The sequence below is a fragment of the Bidens hawaiensis genome, unplaced genomic scaffold, assembly GCF_021521415.1.
Source record: "Bidens hawaiensis isolate Kalapana, Puna unplaced genomic scaffold, B.hawaiensis_p1.1 tig00023044_1, whole genome shotgun sequence".
In the NCBI taxonomy this organism is placed as follows: Eukaryota; Viridiplantae; Streptophyta; class Magnoliopsida; order Asterales; family Asteraceae; genus Bidens; species Bidens hawaiensis.
In genome coordinates this window covers 225693-249482 of record NW_027493600.1, presented here as the reverse complement: position 1 = coordinate 249482, position 23790 = coordinate 225693, and positions in this window count along the sequence as shown.

Genomic DNA, 23790 nt, shown 5'->3' with positions numbered 1-23790 from the left:
AGTAAAGAAGAAAGATAATCAAGAAAAGCCTTCATAATTAAAGGTTCCTAATGTTGTGTTTGTTAAAAAGGAACCAGTTGAACACCTAGAGCCTTGGGAAGATGAGAACAATATCAAGACCCTTAAAGGCTTGATGCTTAGAAAGGGAATGGCTGAAAGGGTGTTTGACAATCTTGGTAGAGATCAATTAAAACACTTATTTTATACTAAGAAAGCTGAATGGGAGCAACTAGAGGCTGAACAAAGAGACCTCCTGAATTTTCAATCTGGACCAAGGGGAGAAAGATTTTTTCCTGCAGGTCAACTAGGTGATGAGGAGATTATGGGCATGACCACAACACTTGCTAGAGAAAGAGAAAACTTTCTGGAGTTAATCATGTTGCCAAAGGAGATTATCGGTGCTATGTTTGAGAAGAAATATGGGCATGTGAGGGTCACTGTTCCTAAGAAGATAATTGTTTCTAGGCCCTCAGCTGTAGGTGTCCCAATTCCTACCACCAGAGCTGCTCACTAGAGACAACAAAGGCCACCATATGACGTGGACCAACCCAAAAAGCTCTTCTTTGATTCTCAAACTGATACTATGAAGGCGGTTATGAAGAGTTGAGAATTGAAGGAAATTGTATTCAAGGATGATTTTGCAAATTTCAAAAGAGAGCAACTGGCTGAGATGGAAACTATGAATCTATATGACCACCATAACAGACATAAATTGCAGGAAGACAAAGAAATGAACTATCAAAGCATCTCAAGGATCAAGCCAGTAAAGGGTTCCCCATGCTGAACAAGAAAAACAAATGGGAACTCTCTGAGTATGAAAGAAACAAGAGAGTGAAGAGGATGAGGGATATAAGGTATGCTGAAGATGCCTACAAGTCTAAAATGAAGAACAAAAACCCTCTGGCAAATATGATGGAGTGTATCTACATGAGGCGGCAGATGACAACGCCTAACTGTGAAGTCCAGAGAAATGAGAGGATTGCAAGTATTGAATATCAAGACCAAGATGAATCCTACATTCTCAGAAATTCTGATGGACTTGCCTTGGGCATCATAAAAGAAGATGAAGATTTAACATTCCTATATGACGATGACTTGGGAGATCATCAACAGGAATTATTTTTGTTTAAGGAAAGAGCTGCTAGTGTAAAGCTGGATAGAAGACAAGAAGCCTTAAGCTCAAGAAGATAAGACTATTTTTCCAGCTTAGATTTACTTTGTAATGTCCATGGGGGAGAATTTCCAGCTTGTAATATTTTCATTACGATATGTAACTTTCATTTTTAAATTTGATGTGTATTTTGGCTAAGTGTATGTAACCATAGAGGTGTTTTTGTACAGCTGAGGTGTTCCAATCTAGGGGAGATTGTGGGTCGAAGATTTGACAAAAAATGAAATAAGAGAGATTGGAATCTTCTCAACACTCTCTGAAAATGGCTAAGTATGGACACTGAGCACAATTAGGCCTCCGAGCAAGCTTGTACTTTTCCTACCAAGATATTTTACCTTTCGAGTAAGTTTATATTCTGGAATTCCTCTTAAGTGTTAATCCAGGCAAGGTTCACTTGTCTAGCAAGGCTGTTCTTCAAGTCAAGCAAGGTTTGTTTCCTAGGAAACCCTTGGCTACACTAAGCTAAATAAACCAAGTTGATAAAGCAAGCTTGAAGTAAGTTTACTTAATAAACAGTGGTCCCAGCAAGCTTGAAGTAAGTTGATAAAGAAATATATTAAGGACTTATTCTAGCAAGGTTCAATCCAGAGCAAGCTATAGTGCTACCAGCACAAGCTACAGTGTTACCAGGACACTTTGGTTTGTTCAATAAGTTAAATTTAACAAAGAGTTGAAGAGATTCATGAAGAAAAAGTTTGCTCGAAGGATCATATCGAGCAAAGTTTGCTATGGTCAAGAGGATTGAAGTCTGCTAGGTGAATATTTTTCTTAGGAAAATATTCTAAGTAAAGTATACCCAGAAAACTGTTCCCCAACACACTTTGGTTACCTGGTCTGCTCGAATAAGACAAAAGTTGCAAAGCTTACCCGAAGACCTATTATACACATAGAACTTTTTGTAATATGTTTTATAATTATGTATCATTGATTAAGGTTTCTAGAAGGAATGAAATTTATCAAGGCTGGCCTATAAATAGAATAATTTAGGGCACGCCTATGACACAGCAGACGACACAACCTGAGACACACGATAAGACACCTGATATTATTCCTGAAATTGATTCTGATGGTTGTCTTTATCACGTACGGATAAATCATTCCATTCTGAAACCCTGATTGATTTTCGTTTGTATAATTGCTTTTTTATAAATGGAATTCTTTTGAGTTACAGTTTGTGTTTGTTACCTTTGTGTCTCTTAAGAAACATTTAATGTGTTAGTGTTTCCGCCGTTAATACATTATTGTTCTTACCCTAAATAGCAAGTCATTAACCTTCTTGTCAACACTTAACCATGTGGGTTACGACATTGGTATTGTAAGTGATTGAGTGATATATACGGGACCGACATCTTCGGATGCATATGTATAAGTATGTGAATGTATTGTATGTTACCTGTTTAACTAGAACTCACTCAGCATAGCTGACTTTTAGTATGCACATAGGTAAATAGATTGAAGCAGCTAGCTTGAGGGAGACACATGGCATGATCTGAAGAGGCTGGCATCAGAAGAATTGTCATGATGTTTTAATAAGATATTTTATGCTAAGCTTTAAAGACAAGATTTGAATGTTTGTATTGATTGGTTGACTTTTATTATTATTCCACGAATGTGACAATCGTCAATTTCAGGTTAACTCCGTTAACTCAACTCCGTCAATTCAAACTTAAGATCATTGAATCTCTAATGCACACTTCATTACATTTAAACTAGGGTTTAAATGACGCTTAACACTTACTACATGTGTAGTCTTTCAGGATTTGCACCGAAACGCAAACGAGTTGACGCAAACGATTGAGGATTAAACGAAAAACGTCAACATAATAATTATTTGATAATTATGTGTTAACATATGTGTTACTTGATTACATTGTGTGTAATGCTAGACAAGAAACAAGAACAAGTTAGTTAGGCTAGAAAAGTAATACTTAGAAGTGGAGGGACTTGAATGTAACATGTTATGTTTATAAATAATACTAAACCTTAAACCTAAAACACTTTTCTTTCTTCTTTTCCCCTAATCCCGATCGGAAACCTAAGCCCCCACCTCCTTGGCTGCCGTCCATCAATACACACACATACAACATCAAATCAAGTGTTTGATTGAAGAACTAGGTGCTAGGAAGGTATAATTGATCATCCTTTACATTCTTGTTGATTGATTTTGATGTTTAATGGGTTAATTGAAAACCCTAGATGAGCCGATTTCATGTATGTATGAAGTTAACATGATTGTTGTTGATTGATGATGATTTGATAACTAGATTGAATCTTGTTGCATGTAAATTGTTGTGTCTTTGATTTGAGTTCAAACACAAACCCTAATCAAGTATGTAATATGTAATTGATGTGCATGGATGGTTTTTATGGAGTCTAGAGGGTCATATGAATGCATGATAGTTCATAGGTTGTTATTATGTTGAGTTTGGATGCAAACAGTTTCTGGATAGAATGTGTATATGATGTTTAAGTGACTGTAACGAAGTGTAAAGTGAAAATTGGTTGAGATTATTGGTACTGCAGTAAACTAGGTTGAGTCTAGTTTCTATAAAGTATAAATTTGAAATTTTTGGACAAGTAGAAGTTAACTTTTATGATTTTACAAAAACGTTGTGCAAAGCTGAGCTGTTAGACCTGCTGTTAGGTTGTTTTGTAAATATTATATCTCATGAACTACGAGACCAATTGGGTTGGTTCCACTTCTGGAAGTTGACTCATTGAGTTAGGAAGCTAACCCAAGTGGTCTTGCATTTATTGGATTTTTCGTTTAAAGGGAATTGCAAATAACATTCTGTTGTGCATGAATCTGACTGTTATGAGTTTGCTGTAATGATTTGATGATTGTGAGAAAACTATGAGGAATAAAAATGTAATAAAATATGTTCTGTAAACCTAAGACATATGTGCTTCTGAGATGATATTTGGTAAATTAATTGAGATGCTATGATCGGTGAAGTAGTACAATCTTTCTAGTAGGATTTCTGTCTCGGTGAAACTAGCTGCTGAGTTTTGAGAAAATGCATGAAATATGATACTTGCTAATTTATTGTCGTGTTTTGACTAAAATGCCCTTGCGGGGAATAACTGCTAATTGATTGTCATAATTTGACCAAAATGCCCTTATGGGGAATAATGGCTAGTTAATTGTTAATTGTTGACCAAAATGCCCTTACGGGGAAGAATTGCTAGTAATGTACGTTATGAATACATGACACGTATATGGTTGCTTACACATGTGATGTGTCACAAAAACACTTGTTAAAGTCACACACGATTCACGAACGAAACACGAAACATGTTATGTGCATAGGTATTATGTGCCGGGTCTAGAGACTCGATAATATTCCGACACTTAGAAAAATCTCTTTGTTGTTTTAGAACGTTAGAGAGAGTTTTTCGGTGACGCGCATCTTGGTGATTTATTTTGGGAAATTCTTCGCAAACAGTGAGTTTCACTTTCCCCTCTTTAAACTGTTTTCAAACGCTTTTCACTTGGGGGAGATAACATACTCCACAACGCATTTAAGATTTTGTTATAAATTATATATCACTTGTAAAGGCTAAGTGGCAAACGAAACATTTGAAGTCCTACACATCGAACCGGTTAATATTTAGAATAGCGAGTCACTGTTGAGTAGTACTACTGGGTTTGACAAACCCCACTCGACTGGAGGTCGAGCGGGTGTAATTTTTGCTAACACGTACCATGGTCTGGAGGACCTGGTGACAAGGCACTTACTAAACGAGTCAGCTTCGGTGTCGAACACTTAGTAATACTTGTTGTATAGACTAGCTACCTATCGATATATAATTTGACATAACACTATCTGGTAACGCAAAACGCTTAACGTAAAACGTCGTAACGTGGTTACGCAAAACGCTTAACGCAAAACGCCGTAACGTGGTTACGCAAAACGCTTAACGTAAAACGCTGAACGCAAACGCTAAACGATTTATTTTATATAACTTGTGAACTCACCAACCTTGTGTTGACACTTTTAGTATGTTTTTCTCAGGTAGCCGAGGCGGGCGCGCGGTTTAGGAAAATGCATTGATTGAAAACGCTTTTGTCCTGCACACTTATTTTTAACGGTTATCTTTGGTTTTAAGTCGTCCTGCGTGACGCAACTTTTGATTAAAGGTTTTTACGCTTCCGCATTTAATTACTCGTAAACGTTTTCATGGTTTTGAAACTTTATTTTATGGTTTGATTATAACTGATGATTCCGATCCTGCCTGTTCACACCCTCTGACGGTAAAACTCCGTTAGTGGATTTTGAGGGTTTGACAACGAAGGTTTTAGTTAACTCTGATATTTAAAACTATGTTTATGAGTAAATCCAACACCAATGTAGGGCACCGGGAACGAGGCCTTACATATACAGTATATACATACACATTACATACATATACGTTGTATACTTATACGGGTTAATACATACACGCTAGATACATACATATACGTTGTGTACATAGACGCTACATACTCACACTTATACGTTATGTACACTTATATGGCCTAAACTTATACGGCCGTATACTTATATGCCTTAATGTGCATACCAACATTCTATTTCGCGTTTTAAGGTTTTTCTTCGTTTCCGGCGCCGTCAGCTTTTGTTAACCTCCATGGTTGGCCGTGTTTGATCTTTTTTGACCTAGGTAGTATGGGGTGTCCAGATCTGAACTAAGGTGATTAAATACCCGAATAAGGTTAGATCTAGATTCAAACAGCTTGTACAGCATCCCGGGGCTGTGGTGTCTAAAATATGTTAGGCTAGCTGAGATAAATGAGTTCTTACCTTCGGTTGGTCTTGTTGTTGAATGGAAGAGTGTAGTGAATGTTTGACTTAAGTGTGTGTTTTTATGGTGTAGGCTAAGGTGTAAAATGGATGGGGATGGAAAGGATTAGGGTTTACGGAGTATTTATACTCCCTAAACCCATGGACCTTAGGCCCATCTTCATCTTAACTCGATAATTAATTCTATCGACCATTTGCCAACTTGTAACCATTACCACTCTTTGGATTATTCTTGGCATTGAAATAAAGATTATTAAACCATCCCTCCTTTTTATTCATCTCCCTCCATATTCCATTTATGTAATGATGTGTCTGATACGCCGGGAGTTGAAAATTTTCATTATATTTGAGCGTAACGTTCTTCTAAAAACTAGGCAAGGTTTGTGCGTTACCTAACAACATATGAATAAAATGTAAAACGTAAACACATTTAAACAATTGAGATCGTTAAAAAAATTATAAAACTGTAAAAAACAATACCCTTTGACGCATTCTCACTTCGCTAAACCCAAGCTTTTGCCAAAGCAACTTTTTTGGTACTATTCCACATGATAACCTTTTCTCGAAACAGAGGTTCAACGGTTTCGGGTTAAGTTTCTTTTGGGGCCCGCTTTTTCAACGTCTTCTTTTTGCGGGTTCAATTTCGGGTTGGGTTTTCGGTACTACCTCGTGAACATCGTCATCGGTACGAAGGGTTTGACTTGAAATGCCTTGTTGTTGTAGGTAAGTGTTATACTTAAAGCATTCGTCCAAAACTAAAACCGAACCTTGCATTACCTTCAGAATCACATTAAAGTTGAATCCATTTTGGGTTATATAGGAAATTTGTAGAAAAGTTGAGAACAATTAAAATTGATTGAAATTGATTTGAAATAGATTGATATGAGTTTGAAATTGGTTAATAGAATATACGTATGTATTTAGAATATAAATAAATTAAATACACTTTTTTTTATAAAAGTTACCATTTCCAACGATCAAAAAATGAAAAAAAGACGTCAAATGACGAGACTGAGCGCCCTCAGTATACTCATATCACGCATGTGGGAGGAATAGGTGGGGCGGTGTACCAAACGAGACTCCTCGCATGAGGGAGCCATGTAGGCAGATATGTCGGACCCCTCACTGATGTGAGGGGTGTATACTAGGTAGCCTAATAAATAAAATTCTTCAACTCCAAACACCATGTATATCCAAAAATTTTCTTCTGTCTTTATAATCTTAATTTTAAAATGCCTCCACATTTGATTGTAGGTGCAAAACAATCACCCGGTTCACAACACAGCCCAACCGGTTTTAAGACGTATCCGGTGGTACCTATATACCCGAAAAGCCTTACACAGTTACACCTATTATATCTCGAAATCGTTTCCCTCCCATGTAACATCCTAAATTTGGATAATAATAAATAAAAGAGATTATGTTTGTTTAATGTGTGTAATATTTAATTAAGATTAAATAAAATAAAGAGTACTGAATTGGGTGGGAAAGATGGAATAAGGGATAGGATGGGCCTTAGGTCCATGGTCTTAAGAGAGTATAAATATTCCTTAAACCCCCCTAAAACCCTAAAAACCCTCATTTCTATCTTTCTTATTCCCTACAAACTCTAAAACACACACATACATTCACAGCCGCAACCGAAGAGAGTGATACAAGGCCAAAACCAAGCCTAAATCTTGATATAACATGGCTATACAATCAAGATACAAGCTTATCAACTCATACCAAAGCTAACCGTAGCCTAGAAACGTCAAAAAAGGTATGTTCTTTACACATAAAGGTTACGTTGTTATGAACGGTTTGCCCTAGAACTTAACCCTAGAGTAGATCGGGTGTAAATTTATAATAAAATGCGAACTTGATGTTTAAAATGGACTTAATGAACTAATTGGTAAATACGGTTCACTTAGAAACCCTAGATCTAGCCGAAACAGGTTCTAAACCCATAAAGGTTCAAACTTTATGAAACCCGAACTAAATCTTGAACAAAAGGAGGTTACGAAAGCGTTAAGGGGTTCAGTGGTGCAACGTTAGGGGAGTAGGGGATGACCAATGGCGTGAAAAACGTCCCTAAAGGACCAAGCAGTTCAGGTCATTCAAATACAACATATGGACTCGCATACAATGGGTCATTCGAATACAACATATGGACTCGCATACAATGGTTCATTCGAATACAACATATGGACTCGCATACAATGGGTTATTTGAATCCATTATTGAACTTGCATACAATGGGTCATTCGAATACAACATATAGACTCGCATACAATGGGTCATTTGAAAACATTATTGAACTCGCATACATTGTGCATATTCGATTACACTATGGGCTCGAATACATTGTATAATTCGAATACAATGAACACACTCGAATACATCATGACTCGCATACATGCCTATAATCAAATACATATTGGACTTGAAAGATAGAGTTAGAGGGACTTGAGTTCCTGAAACGTTTATAGTAGAAACTGACTCAGGTGCGAATAAGAGTTTTGTAGCTACAACATTTAGTGAATTAGATAAAATGAAATGTTGCCGAGTGCCTGAAACGTTTAGAGTAGAAACCGTTGGTGAAACCACGGTTAAAATAATGAAAATGGTTAAGGACTGTAAGATAGAGTTAGAGGGACGTGAGTTCCCTGTTACCCTGTATGTGATGACCTTAGGGGGGTCAATGTAGTTTTGGGAATGGAAAGGTTATCTGAGTTTGAACCTCAGATAGTGTGTATGAGTAGGATCATAAGGTTAAAGTCCTTGGATGGTAGTGCGGTGACAGTTTATGGTGTTAAGGAAAGTGCTAGGCTTAATGTCATTTCGATGATAAAAGTCGAGGGTTTGTTAAAGCGAGGGTGAGGTGCTTACCTGGCGTATGTTGTCAACGCTACGGCCGAGACGAAGGAAGTGAAATATGTTCCTATTGTGTGCGACTACCCAGAAGTGTTCCTTGAGGATCTTTCGTGGTTGACAGCGGAGCGAGAGATAGAATTTCAGATATATTTAATACCAGGAGCCCAGTCTGTCGCGAAAGCGCCTTACCGTATAGCGCCGTCCAAGATGAAATAATTGATGTCCCAACTGCAAGAACTCCTCGAAAAGGTTTTATCAGACCAAGGGTTTCCCCGTGAGGCGCACCGGTGTTATTTGTTAAGAAGAAGAATGGAAGTATGAGAATGTGCATTGACTATCGTGAGTTGAATAAACTTACGGTAAAGAACAAATATTCTTTGCCAAGGATTGATGAATTGTTTGACCAACCACAAGGTTCGAGTTAGTTCTCTCGTATAGATCTCAGATCAGGCTATCATCAGCTAAAAGTGAAAGAGGCACACATCCCTAAGACAACGTTTCGGACGCGGTATAGACAATACGAGTTCCTCGTGATGTCATTCGATCAAACAAATGCTCCCACAACGTTTATGGACATGATGAATAGGGTGTGTCGGCTAATGTTGGATAAGTCAGTTATCGTTTTCGTTGATGATATATTGATATATTCAAAGAGCGAGTCTGATCATGCTGAGCATCTGAGAGAAGTATTGGAGGTATTAAAAGAAGAGAAGTGGTATGCTAAGTTTCAAAATGCGTGTTTTGGTTGTTGGAAGTGCAATTTCTAAGTCACGTGATCAATCCTGAAGGGATTACCGTGGACCCAACTAAGATATAGGAGACAACAAATTGGAAGACTCTACAGAACCCGACTGATATACGAAGCTTCTTAGGGTTGGCTGGCTATTATAGGAGATTCATCTAAGGCTTCTTCAAGATAGCTGAACCATTGACCGGTGTGACCCGAAAGTCGGTAGTATTCAGTTGGGGTAAGTTTCAAGAAGAAGCTTTTAAGAAATTAAAGAAGAGACTCACATAAGCTCCAATCCTTGCTTTACCTGATGGTGACAAGAATTTAGTTATTTGTATAGATGCGTCGCATCGTGGGTTTGGTTGCGTGTTGATGCAGCGCGAAAAGTTTATAGCTTATGCGTCCTAGCAGTTGAAGGTTCACAAGAGTACTTACCCGACGCATGATTTAGAGCTAGCAGCAGTAGTGCATGCACTCTAGATATGGAGACATTATCTGTATGGTACTAAGTGACTATTTACACAGATCACGAAAGTTTAAACTATTTCTTCGAGCAGAAAGAATTGAAAATGAGGCAAAGAAGATGGTTTGAGTTGATAAAGGACTACAACTGCGATATCAGGTATTATTCTGGTAAAGCTAACGTGGTCGCTGATGTGCTAAGCCGTAAGAATGAAGAAGTTATCGCAAAAGTGAAGTCATACCAATTGATTATGAACTCTAGTCTTTTCGGAGAAATAATCAAGGTGCAGACGGAAGTGCTGGCAGATGAAGGACTAGTGAAGAAGGAAAGGATTTTCGGTCAGCAAGACGAGTTGTTGGAAAACACTCATGGTGTTTAGACTAGGTTTAACCGTCTGTGGATTCCACGCCATGGGAATCTCAGAAGTCGAATCTTAGATGAAGCTCATAAATTGAGATATTTAATCCATCCGGGATCCACTAAGATGCATCAAGACTTGAAGAGAGACTATTGGTGGCCAGGTATGAAGAATAATATAGTAGATTATGGCACTAAGTGCCTAACTTGCTTGCAAGTTAAGGCTAATCACCAGAAACCTTATGGGAAGATGCAACCTTTGGAGATACCAGAATGGAAATGGGAACACATCACCATGGATTTCATAACTAAGCTACCTCGTACAGCTAAGCATCATGATACCATTTGGGTGATTGTGGACGGTTTGACGAAAATTTCTCACTATCTGCCTATACGAGAGGCTATCTTGTCAGAAACGTTATCTAGTTTTTTCATAAAAGAAGTTGTGACTAAGCATGGGGTGCCACTGTCGATCGTGTCCGATAGAGATACTTGTTTTATTTCAAGAATCTGGAAGAAGTTCCATGAAGCCATGGGAACAAGATTGAACATTAGTACGTCGTATCATCCTCAAACAGATGGACAGTCTGAAAGGACGATTCATACCTTTGAGGTTATGCTATGTGCTTGTGTTTTATACTTTAGAGGAAGTTGGGATGATCATCTACATATGGCACAGTTCTCCTATAATAACAACTACCATTCAAATATTGGTATGCCACCGTTCGAGATGCTGTATGGAAGACGTTGTAGAACCCCGGTATGTTGGGGAGAGATTGGTTAGAAATAGATGGGAAGTCTAGAGGTTGTGCAAGAAACTTCTTAAAGGTTTGATTAGATCAAGGAAAGGATGACATCTGCTCAAGACCGTCAGAGGTCGTATGATGATAAGCGGTGACGGCCGATTGAGTTTAACGTTGGTGAAAATGTGATGCTCAAGGTCTTGCCTTGGAAGGGAATTATTCATTTTAGGAAGAGAGGGAAATTGAGTCCGAGATACATTGGACCGTTTAAGATTATGGATCGTGTGGGTTGTAACACCCCGTAACCGCAGCGGAAACGTAAACGGGATGCAACAGACACGTCTGATATCAACAGCATTGCTTATAAAGAAAACACCACTACATTAATTTACATCATTTTACATTGTTCCGAGTTTAGTTCCCGTCTAGGCGATAGCACATAAGTTTTACCAACATTACATTATCATATTTAATACAAAATGATCACTAAACTTCCACAATAGCACGCATCATCAAGCATGTAGCACTTATTCCAGTTTGGGAGTACCTAGAAAGCATGTAAAGAAAACGGGTCAACTACGAATAGTTGGTGAGTTTCACTAATTTAAATAAACATTGACAATCATTGTGATAAATCATATATTAGCGATGTAATTATGCTGAGCCCACAAGCGAAACCTCTGTCTGGGGACACTGTTAACCCAGTACAATACCCATTCCGGGGGCAATGTTAACCCAGAAACACGTCTAGGGACATCTGGGGACACTGTTAACCCAGTATAATACTCATTCCGGGGGCAATGTTAACCCGGAAACACTTCTAGGGACACCTGGGGACACTGTTAACCCAGTACTGTACTCATTCCGTACGATTCCCATACAATAAGATATTCATAAATACACGCAAATCCATGTGTTCATTATGTATTTAAACATTTCAATAATAACATGCTTTCCGCCCCGGGAAAATATTTAAAAACAATTCAGAAAAAGGGGCTCGTGAAACTCACCTTATCGTAGGCAATTAGGTATCACAGTACACCAGCTATTAGTCCGGATCTGTAATACGATTCCTATGTTCGTTACTATACAATCACTATTAACATAACTTTAACCGTGTTAACCGGTACATCTGGGAACACCGTTAACCCAGTACTATAACCGTTCCGGGGGCAATGTTAACCCAGAAACACTTCTCAGGACTCAGATTGTGATATCGTTTAGAGCTCACTGGTCAAAATTACTATTAGTTGTTTTTCCCGTTTTGCGTGCCTAGCACGGTTATCCGTTTTTACGTTTCATAAATGAGTTTGATCACACACGACCAGAAAATAGTTGTTGATTGATAATTTAGTTAAAGTTGTGAAATTAGAGCTCGGTTTAGACGCCCCGATTGGCCGCGGGACCCGTTTCCGTCTTTAATACACCGGAAACTATTAAATCGGGTAAAAATTACTCAAATCATCCGAATTATTTTCGGATGATTCATGTTTACTTATTTAACTCAATTATATGAAAATAGTTCATTTTTAGGGTTGTTGTACACCAGTCAGCTCGCTTATGCGAACTTTACCGGTTTACGCGTTTTAAGCTTTACAAGTTTGTTTTTATTTTCTTTTTAGCACAAATAATTATCCGTTTAGACTCGGATCTTGAAATTTTGCACAAATCACTTTTTGACAGTGGGGAATTTTATAAAAATATTTCTAGAATTAATTTTTATATTTAAAATTTATTTATCTATTTTTAACACCATTTAAACACTAAATATGTCGTAAATACCAAACGATCTTAGAAAAATCCCAAATTTTTCCTGGATGACCCCTGCCATCTCCATAGTCCCCTGTAATTTTTCCAGAACCAAAATCTCATTTTACATGCCATTTTCACTAAAACCGAGCTAGAAAACCCTAGAACTCGATTAACCGAAAAGCCTACTTAGACTTCTCCAACTGACCTCAAATTTTGTGTGTGACTTTTACATGTTATAAAAAGCTTATCTGGAATTTTCCAGAATTTTTCATGATATTTAACTATTTTTCACCATTTTTGGCCAAAACCGAGCATTAAATTCACCAAATATTCATCCTTTGTCCAAAAATTACCAAAAATTCACAGAACTCATATTTTCATATATCTAACAGCTCTGTAAAACTTCATGACCTAACTCTACACGTATCACAATCTGTCCCAAAACACAACAACATACAAAAACCGAACTACCTTGAGTTTCTAGCTTCAAATCGCAAGAATCTCGCTTTCTAGCCTTTGCTATCAACTAGATATAACACCTACAAGCACAATAACACCACACCAAGCAAGTTACACCCACAATCAAGCCATTTCTTTCATGGTTTCGGTTATGCTTTAAAAATAAAGATTTAACCGTAAAAATTCGTTTTTGGTTCGTTTAACTCCTTTCTTGGACAAAGATCCCTTGTATAACCCGTATACATCACTTGATCATGCAAGAATCGGTTTTCATCTTTGAAACCTCATTTTCTTGCAAACAAACTCAAGAAACGAAGATGAACACGTATATAACACGATTTTTACCTCGGTTTTCTTGCTCAATTTCCGGATTATTGGATGTTAAAGTGGGAAGAATTGAAGGATGTTGAGGGATTTGATGAGAAAAAAGAAAATAAGGATGGAAATGGGACATTAAGTCCGATCGGCATTAAGGGAGGGGTGGGGTGGGACCCACCTCTCCATTTTTAACCACATATTCAGATTTCTGTAATCTGGATAATATTTTGGATAATCTGGTTCAGTTCGTTTTTCGGTTAAACGTTTAATTCGGCTTAAAACGAGGCTAAAACGGTCGTTTTTTCGGCTTAAAAATGACGATTTAAAAACTTTAAAAACTTAAACCATGACTTTCATGGACTTAAAACATCATATTATTAATAATTGCGCATCTTTTTCGGCTTGATCGATCGTCTCTTGCTCTGTTTGGTATTAAAGTTTTCGTTTAACGTACCGACGTACCATTAAATCGAAATTCTTTTCCTGTGCTTTAATTCACTTATCCCGAAGCTTTAATACTTCGTAAACATCACTAAATATCTTATATCCCGTCTATAACGTAATCCTCGATTCGTTCGGGCTTCAATAACCGTTAATCGGTTAATCATATTTCCAATGCGATTAACTGTATAATCGAGTATAATTCATACTATGAATCATACATACTTGTATAAACGCATTATAATTCACATATTCATTATTAAATAACACATAAATAGTATATACCGGTTAGGGTATACCTGATTTCGCCGGAATCGTTACATGGGTGAAGTGGCTTTTAAGCTAGATTTACCCGCGGAGTTAGAAGGAATTCATTCAACCTTCCATGTTTCTCATCTGAGAAAATGTCTGGTTGATAACACGTCTCATGTGCCATTGGTAGACATTCAGGTTGATGAAAGGTTGAACTACATTGAACAACCACTAGGGATAGTTGACCGCAAGGAAAAACACTCTGTCACAAGGTTATACCCTTAGTGAAAGTAATATGGAAGAATTGCAAATGATCATATGCTACTTGGGAAGTTGAAGAAGAGATGCGCAAGTTTTACCCATATATGTTTTAGTAATAGTTAAGTTTCGGGGATGAAACCTCTTTAAGGAGGTAAGACTTGTAACATCCTAAATTTGGATAATAATAAATAAAAGAGATTATGTTTGTTTAATGTGGGTAATATTTCATTAAGATTAAATAAAATAAAGAGTATGGACTTGGGTGGGAAAGATGGAATAAGGGATGGGAAGGGCCTTAGGTCCATGGGCTTAAAAGAGTACAAATACTCCTTAAACCTCCTAAAACCCTGAAAACCCTCATTTCTATCTTTCTTATTCCCTACACACTCTAAAACACACACATACATCTCAATATTCACGACTGCAACCGAGGAGAGTGATCCAAGGCCAAAACCAAGCCTAAATCATGATATAACATGGCTATACAAGCAAGATACGAGCTTATCATCTCATACCGAAGCTAACCGTAGCCTAGAAACGTCAAAAAGGTATGTTCTTTACACATAAAGGTTGCGTTTTCATGAACGGTTTGCCCTAGAACTTAACCCTAGAGTAGATCAGGTATAAATGCATCAAAAAAATGGGAACTTGATGTTTAAAACGGACTTAATGAACTCATTAGTAAATACGGTTCACCTAGAAACCCTAGATCTAGCCTAAATGGGTTCTAAACCCATAAAGGTTCAAACTTTTTGAAACCCGAACTAAATCTTGGGCAAAAGGAGGTTACAGAAGCGTTAAGTGGTTCTATGGTGCAACGTTAGGGGAGTGAGGGATGACAAAAGGTGTGAAAAACGTCCCTAACGGAACAAACTGTGCAGGTCATTCGAATACAACATATGGACTCGCATACAATGGGTCATTCGAATACAACATATGGACTTGCATAAAATGGTTAATTCGAATACAACATATGGACTCGCATACAATGGGTCATTTGAATACATTATTGAACTCACATACAATGGGTCATTCGAATACAACATATGGACTCGCATACAATGGGTCATTCGAATACATTATTGAACTCGCATACATTTTGCATATTCGATTACATTATGGGCTCGATTACATTGTATAATTTGAATACAATCATGGTTCGAATACAATGAACACACTCGAATACATCATGACTCGCATACATGCCTATAATCGAATACATATTGGACTTGAAAACATGCATATAATCGATTACTTGGTATGATTTGAATACATATGCATGATTCACATACACAGTAAAGACTCGAATACGTTGATTGATTCGCATCCAATGCATTTATTCCAAAACATTAATGACTCGCATGCAAGCTCAAAATCGAATACAAACCATTAGAATTCAGATGTGCCTAACTCTGTTGAGTCAAAGATTTGACCTAAGAGAAGTATATGGAAGATTGGAATCTTCTCAACCTCATTGGAAATCGCTAAGTATGGAACCGGGCACACCTGAGACATCCAAGCAGGGTTTTAGTTACCCGGGCATGATATTTTGCCTATCGGGCAAGGTTATCTTCTAGAATTCTTCTTTAGTGCATATCCGAGCAGGGTTCACCAATTAGTGTATAACCGAGAAAGGTTCACTAGTTAGTACATACCCGGGCAGGGATCACTTTATCTAGCAAGTTTGTTCTTCATAGCTGAGTAAGGTTTAATTCAGAGTAGGCTCTTGGCAAACCAAGCTCATGAAGCCAAGTTATTGGAAGGCCGAGCAAGGTATTCTTTTATAATACTAGTGGTCCAAATAAGCTTGATTTTTAATGAAATATCTCTAAGTAACATCGGTCAGTGTTCAACTCAAGCGTGGTACAAGTGCTACCGAGCACACTTTGCAAATAAACTATTTCCTAGCAATGAGTTGAAGGGACCATTGAAGAACAAGTTTGCTCGCAGGATTATGTCGGGCAAAGTCTGATATAATCAAGAAGATTAAAGTCTACCCGGTGAGTATTTCACTTGGTGAAATACTCTTTAAGTAAATCCTACCCGGAAACTGTTCCTGGGCACACCTCTATGTTACCAAGTACTAAAGGAAGGCAGAGCGCACAGTCTACTCGAAAAAGTTAATGCTGCTACAAGGCCTACCCGGAAGACTTGTTTTACACTTAATATAGTTTTGAATATGTAATTTGAATATGTTTTATTATTTAGGCTTTCTAGAAGGAATGAAAGCTGTAAACGAGGTGTCAGGCCTATAAAAGGAATAATTTATGGCACGCCTCCTAAGACGGACATATTCATTAATTCAGAGAGAGTATTTGTGAGTGTGACGCCTGTATTAGAATCGTATGGATATAACTTTCCCATCAAGAAACCCTAAATTGATTATAGTTGGTATTATTTATATTATATGAATGGAGATCTTTTGAGTGAATCTTGTGTGTTAGTTACCTTTGATTAATTGTTCAGCAACTAAATCGTTTGTTAATGTTTTCGTCTTTATCAAACGGTTTTCTTTCTAAATATAGCAACCCGTCATTAACTCTCTTGTCAACACATTATTGTGTGAGTTATGACTTGATTCGTTTAAGATCTACCTACAATCAGGGACCTGACAAGTGGTATCAGAGCTTTGTCACGGCTATTTTAGTAAGAAATTTGTTGCTGATTGAAGATCTGAAGAACAATGACGTAAGCAAAGCACTGTTCCATAGGAGAGTGATGTCAGCTGCTCTGTTCTTCTTTTCCGTCCAGATCTACAACTTTCCGGTGTTTTCTTTTGCTTATTTTGTTTAAAGTTTGAATATTTAATTCTAAATGTTGTTCTAATCGCACCAGATTCATCAGATTTGAAAAACCGGTTCTCAGATCTGATTGTTTTTAAAATCTGTCTTTTACAAAATAACTGTTTTTGATTGTCAAAATGTCTGGTTACGAAGAACAAGAGGTGTCTACTAATAAGATTCCAAGACTTTATGGACATGAAAATTTCACAAAATGGAAGGTTTTATTTGAAGCAGCTGTTTGTTATAATGATGTTGATATATGGAACTCAATTAAGAATGGTCCACAAGACACTACTGAGGGTGCAAATCCAGCTGCAACTGCAGCTGTGCGTGAAAGATTGAGGAAAGTGGATGACAGGGCCTTAGCCATTATAAAGCTAGGCCTGTCATGGGAAATACTGACCAAGGTTGCACATCATCCTACTGCAAAAGAAATGTATGATGCAATTCTTGAGATGTTTGAGGGAAACATCAAAAAGCAAAGGCTCAAGCAACAGTTAGAAAGGTTTAAGTACAAGGATGGAGAGAGATTGAAGTCAATTCTAGAAAGATTTCTAGCAATTGTGAATGAGCTAAGAACAACTGACTATGTCATGACTTATTTCGACTTGAATACCAAGCTACTCAACTCAATACCTAAGGAATGGTACACTGCTTGCAAATTCATCCTTCAAAAGCCCAATTTCAATGATTTGAAAGTGGATAATGTAGTGTGCTTCCTTCAGGCTGCTGAAATAGAAATGATTGAAAATGAGATGATCAAAGAAGAGAAGCCATGTTTCCAAGTCACCAATGCTCTCATTGCACCAATGGGCAACTTGTCAACCAAAAACCAACAACAGATTCCCATCATAGAGGAACCATTTGAGCATGGTGTTGATACGCCAAAATCTTTTGTTGGTGGTAGCGCAAGTCAACATTGTAACCAACAAAGGTTCAATGTCCAATTGATTGATGATTCTGATTCTGCATCAATGGCTAGTGGGCATGTACCTTACACTGGTAGTGGAAATGGCCAAGGAACTGAAACACAAGCTTTGTTCTCCATGTTTACAGAATCATACAATGATTTTGTAGCAAAGAATATGATTCATACCAGTGTCATCCAGGATGACCTTGAACAGATAGATGCTGATGATTTGAAGGACATGGATTTTAAATGGCAAGCAGCCATGTTAGCTCTTAGAAGCAAGAGGCTATACAACAGGACTGGTAGATCACTTCTATCAGGGCCTAATGAAAAAATTGGTTTTGATAAGTCAAAAGCCATTTGCTATAGCTGCCAACAGCCTGGTCACTTTTCCAGAGAATGTAACATGCCAAGAAGCTTTGAGATGAACCAATTCCAAAACCAGCCAAGAAACAAGCAGCATCAATATCAACAGAACCAGCAGAGAGCCAACAATCCCAACAATATCAAATTCAACAACTATAATCCCAACTTCATCAACTTCCAGCCTCAAATGAACAATCATCATCAAGTTATGCCACAAAATCAAAATTTTCAAAGAAACAACAACCAAAACCTTCAAACTGTTCCAAACAACTCTTTACCAACCAACCAAAATCAACCCAGAAAATCAAGGAAATGAGGTTGTAACTACACAACATGAGGGTAATTTTGACTGGAGCAATGATGAAGATATTGTAGATGACATCAAGAGAGCAAATATGGCATTTATGGCCTTGATTGAGAAAGAAGCTGGATCATCATCTCAGGTACACTCTGCTCCTACTGTTGATTTAAATGAAATTATCAATGATTAAAGAGCAAAAGTAGGTAAGCTGGAAAGTGAGTGTTTTAGAAAACAAAGTATTATCAATGTGTATGAGGCCAGTGAGCTAATCAATGAATAAAGGATGAAAACTTTAGAAGAAGACTGTGTAAGTAGCTACAGAGCACAGAAAAGGTATACCACTGAGATAGAATGGTTAAAGAAGATGATTGTTGAAGAAAAAGTGCAAAACACAAAACTGCAGGTTGAAAATGAATTCTTGAAGAACTTGGTTTCCACAGGAAATATTTGTGGAATATTAAACCAAGTAAAAGAGGAATACAAATACAAAGCAGTACCACCACCATTCAACAAGAACTTTATGCCAAAGTTGATAAAAAGAAAAGAGATGCATATCTACAACAATTCAGAGATGTCTTTCAAGACAAAGACGAGTTTGTTGACTTGTACAAGACCGTTGAGGTGAATGAAAAAGGAGAATCCGTGGTAAAGGAAGAAGTGAAAGAAGACAAGTCAATTGGAGTTCAAGTCTCTGAAGATGACTTTGATTCTGTTGATCTGAATCAAGATGACTTAAGTGATTTGAGTGATCAAATCACTGATGAAGAAATTAAAGCTGCTGAAAGAGGAAGAGGATACAAGAAACCAGATTCAATAGAAAGGTTGCCACAACTACCTCTAGTAACACCGAAAAGGAAGAAACAGAATGAAAGAATGAGGAGATAACATGTATCTTTTGATATATGTGAGAGAAAGAAGGTAAGCTACAATGCAGTCAGGCCACCAAGCACAGATGTATTGGAGTGGATAAGTAAAATCAAAAAGAAAAGAGACAATGAAGAAGTTAATTTTGGGAACTTTATTCCAGTTTACCCTATTTTCTCTAGTCATGAGGTGTTTGACATTGGAGAGGTAGAAACCATGGAAGAATATGAAAAGAGGCAGTCAAGACATAGAGAAAGTCAAGATGAAGAACCTTTGCACATGCAGAAAATTGTGTTTGTAAAAAGCAAGATTGGAATACAAGACATCAAGATTGAGGAATTTGTTCCTTTCTCAATTGACTTTGATAAAACCTTAGAAGACACTTGGAGTCAAAGCACCTAGACCAAGTGAAAGGTTCAGAAAAGGAAGTGATCATGAAAAATACAAAGGAAAGGTTTGTTGCAAGAAATGTGATGAGTATGGTCATCACACAGTTTCTTGTAATGAGAGACTCAAATTCAAGCCATTTCATGTCCCAGATGAGACAAAGTATGGACAAGACTTTGTTGCGTATAAGCAAAAGTATGATGCATACCTAGGAAAGGGAAAGGTTTGTGAAAAAGAGGCATTGGATGAAGATAGTTTGAAACCATCAGTAGAAACCAAGAGAGAAAAGAAGACTGATGAAAAGACCCATAAACATGTGGCTGAACAAGCTAAAAGGAGTAGATCTCCTAAGAAACCTGAAAAAGCTGTCAAGAATTACTTTCAGCCCTTAAGAATCATTCCTAAAAGGGATACACAATAAGTGAAGTCTGATAGCTCTCAAGGATCACCAAACAGTGAGAAGACAAGAATCAGAGGTATCTTTCCTAGAAAGAAACCAACTGAACTTACAGGTTATGAGAAGTTTTTATTGAAACATGGCTATGAACTTGAAGGATTACTTTGAAAGACTAAGGTTGAGGCTAAGGTGAACAAAGTTGCCGATGTAAGAGATTACTCAGAAAAGAAAGACTATGTGGTACAAGAGGATGACATTGCACCAGAAGAATGCCAGAGCTCAACCTCATTTGTTAAAACTCCTAGAGAGTGTGGATATGAAACTGATAATTCAGACAATATTGAAGTCAATCATGAAGATCATGAACCAACAACACTAATTTCCAATGCTGCCACTGAAACTAAATATGATGATCTGCAAGTTGAGATAGTTTGCACTTCATCACTCAACTAATCAAATTCTTTCTTTTGTGCTAGAACATTCCACTCCACCGAATGAAATATGGTACATGGATAGTGGATGTTCTAGGCACATGACTTGTGACAGGAGGTCACTTGTTAATTATGAAGAAAAGTTTGAAAGTCCTGTGGCATTTGGGAGTGATGAGAATGGTGGAAAGATAGTTGGAAAGGGAATATTAACAAATGGAAAAGTTTCATTTGATAATGTGTTTCATGTTGAAGGTCTATAGTATAATCTGCTAAGCATTTCACAAATATGTGATAAGGGTTACAAAGTTGGGTTTGATGACTCACACTGCTTCATCTTAAAACCTGAATTTGTAATCCCGCCTGAAATGATTATGATGATGGCCCCAAGAAATGACAACTTATATGAGCTTAATATGAAAGAAGCTGTTTCAAGGGGTGGAACATGTTTTGTTTCCAAATCCACTGAAAATGAGTCCAAATTGTGGCATAGGAAATTGTGTCATGTGAATATGAAAAACATGAATAGACTTGTCAAAGGTGAGCATGTAATTGGCTTACCTACAAGAGAGTTCAAATTGGAAGATCATTGTAGTTCATGACAAAAAGGCAAGCAGCACAAATCCTCTCATAAGACAAAGCTCATCAATTCAATTGATCAAGTACTTGATTACTTCACATGGATCTGTCTGGTCCTGTGAGTGTGCAAAGTACAGGGAAGAAAAGATATTGTCTAGTGATCATCGATGATTACTCAAGATATACTTGAGTTTATTTCCTAAGTTCAAAGGATGAGACTACAGAGTTGATTAAGAGTTGTGTGACAATGATTGAGAACAAACTGAGTAAAAAGGTTAAGATGATGAGAAGTGATGATGGTACAGAGTTCAAAAATGGAGTTATGGAAGAATTATGTGCAGGAAAAGGAATACTTCAACAATTCTCAACTCCTAGAACTCCTGAACAAAATGGTGTTGCAGAAAGAAGAAACATGACACTTATTGAAGCTGCAAGAACCATGTTAGCAGATGCTAATCTGCCAATTAAATTTTGGGCAGAAGACATAAATACTGCATGCTATGTTCAGAATAGGGTACTTGTCAACAAAAGGCATAACAAGACACCATATGAAATCTTTTTTAATAGAAAGCCTTATATCAAGTTTTTCAAGCCTTTTGGATGCAAATGTTTTCTTCTAAACACCAGGGATTACTTGAACAAGTTTCAAACAAAATCCTTGGACTGTTTCTTTGTTGGATACTCAACACACTCAAAGGCATAAAGAGTATATGTGAAGGACCATTTGAGTGTTATTTAATCATCTGACATAATCTTTATTGAAAATCAGTTCAATGATGGTGCTGCATGGCTGTTTGATCATGGGAAATTGATAAGGTCTTTCAAGATTTATCCTGAAGACTTTGATGACTCATTCTACATGACCAGTGTGTTTGAAGAGAAAAAAAAGAAAACATTGGACTTAGAAGAGTCGTGGAAGAAGGTTACATTTGTACAGGATCCCTCAAGTGATATTGTTGAACAAGTTCAAGAAAATGATCAAGAGAAAAATCATAGTCCAGAACAAGATCATGTAGATTTCAATCAAGACAATCAAGAAATGCATAATGATCAAGTTCAGACTGAGGGAAACCAAAGCAACCAAACATATGAAGAAGAAGCTGTAACAACAGTAAGATTTCATGATCTGTTTGAAAGATTGAATATGGACAACAATAGTGCATCCACTTCAAGACAGAACAATGAAGAAGCACCAGAGTTTCATGATGCAGAAACTGAATTGATCGTTGATAAACCAGAACTCAATGAATCAAATCTTGACACAATTGTGTCTGCTGATATGATAGTTCAAACCCCTTATGTTGAAAAGAATCATCCTTCTAAAAATATCATTAGAAATAACATGAAAGAGTCACAAGAAGTCATTCTGAAATTGAAAATATCTGTCTGTACTCCTGCTTTCTATCCCAAATAGAACCAAAGAACATTGTTCAAGCTTTATAGGACAATAGTTGGGTGGAGGCAATGCAGGAGGAATTGGCACAGTTCAGAGATCTACATGTTTGGGATCTTGTTGATAGGCCAAGAAGCAGGTCTGCAATTGGAACAAAATGGGTTTTTAGAAACAAAGGGATGAGAGGGGTTTAGTGATTAAGAATAAAGCTAGGCTTGTGGAATTAGGATGCCTTCAAGAAGAAGGAATAGAATTTGAGGAAGTGTTTGCACATGTTGCAAGACTTGAGGCTATCAGGATTTTTCTTGCATATGCTGCCTCAAAAGAACATTAAGGTTTTCCAGCTTGATGTCAAGTCTGCATTCCTAAATGGAAAGATTGATGAAGAGGTGTATGTTGCTCAACCTCCAGGTTTTGAGGATCCAATGTATCCAAACAGGGTGTATAAGTTAAACAAAGCCCTATATGGATTGCATCAGGCTCCTAGAGCATGGTATGATGAGCTGTCAAATCATCTTCTTGAAATGGTTTTCAAAGGGGAGCCATTGACAAGACACTCTTCTACAAAAGAAAGGGATCAGACTTACTGCTGTTACAAGTCTATGTGGATGATATCATCTTTGGTTCAACAAATGAACAAATGTGTATGGAGTTTGAAGAGGTGATGAAATCCAAATACAACATGAGCTCTATGGGAGAAATGAACTTCTTTCTTGGACTGCAAGTTCAACAGAAAGCTGAGGGAATTTTCATTTACCAAACTAAATTTGTGCAGGA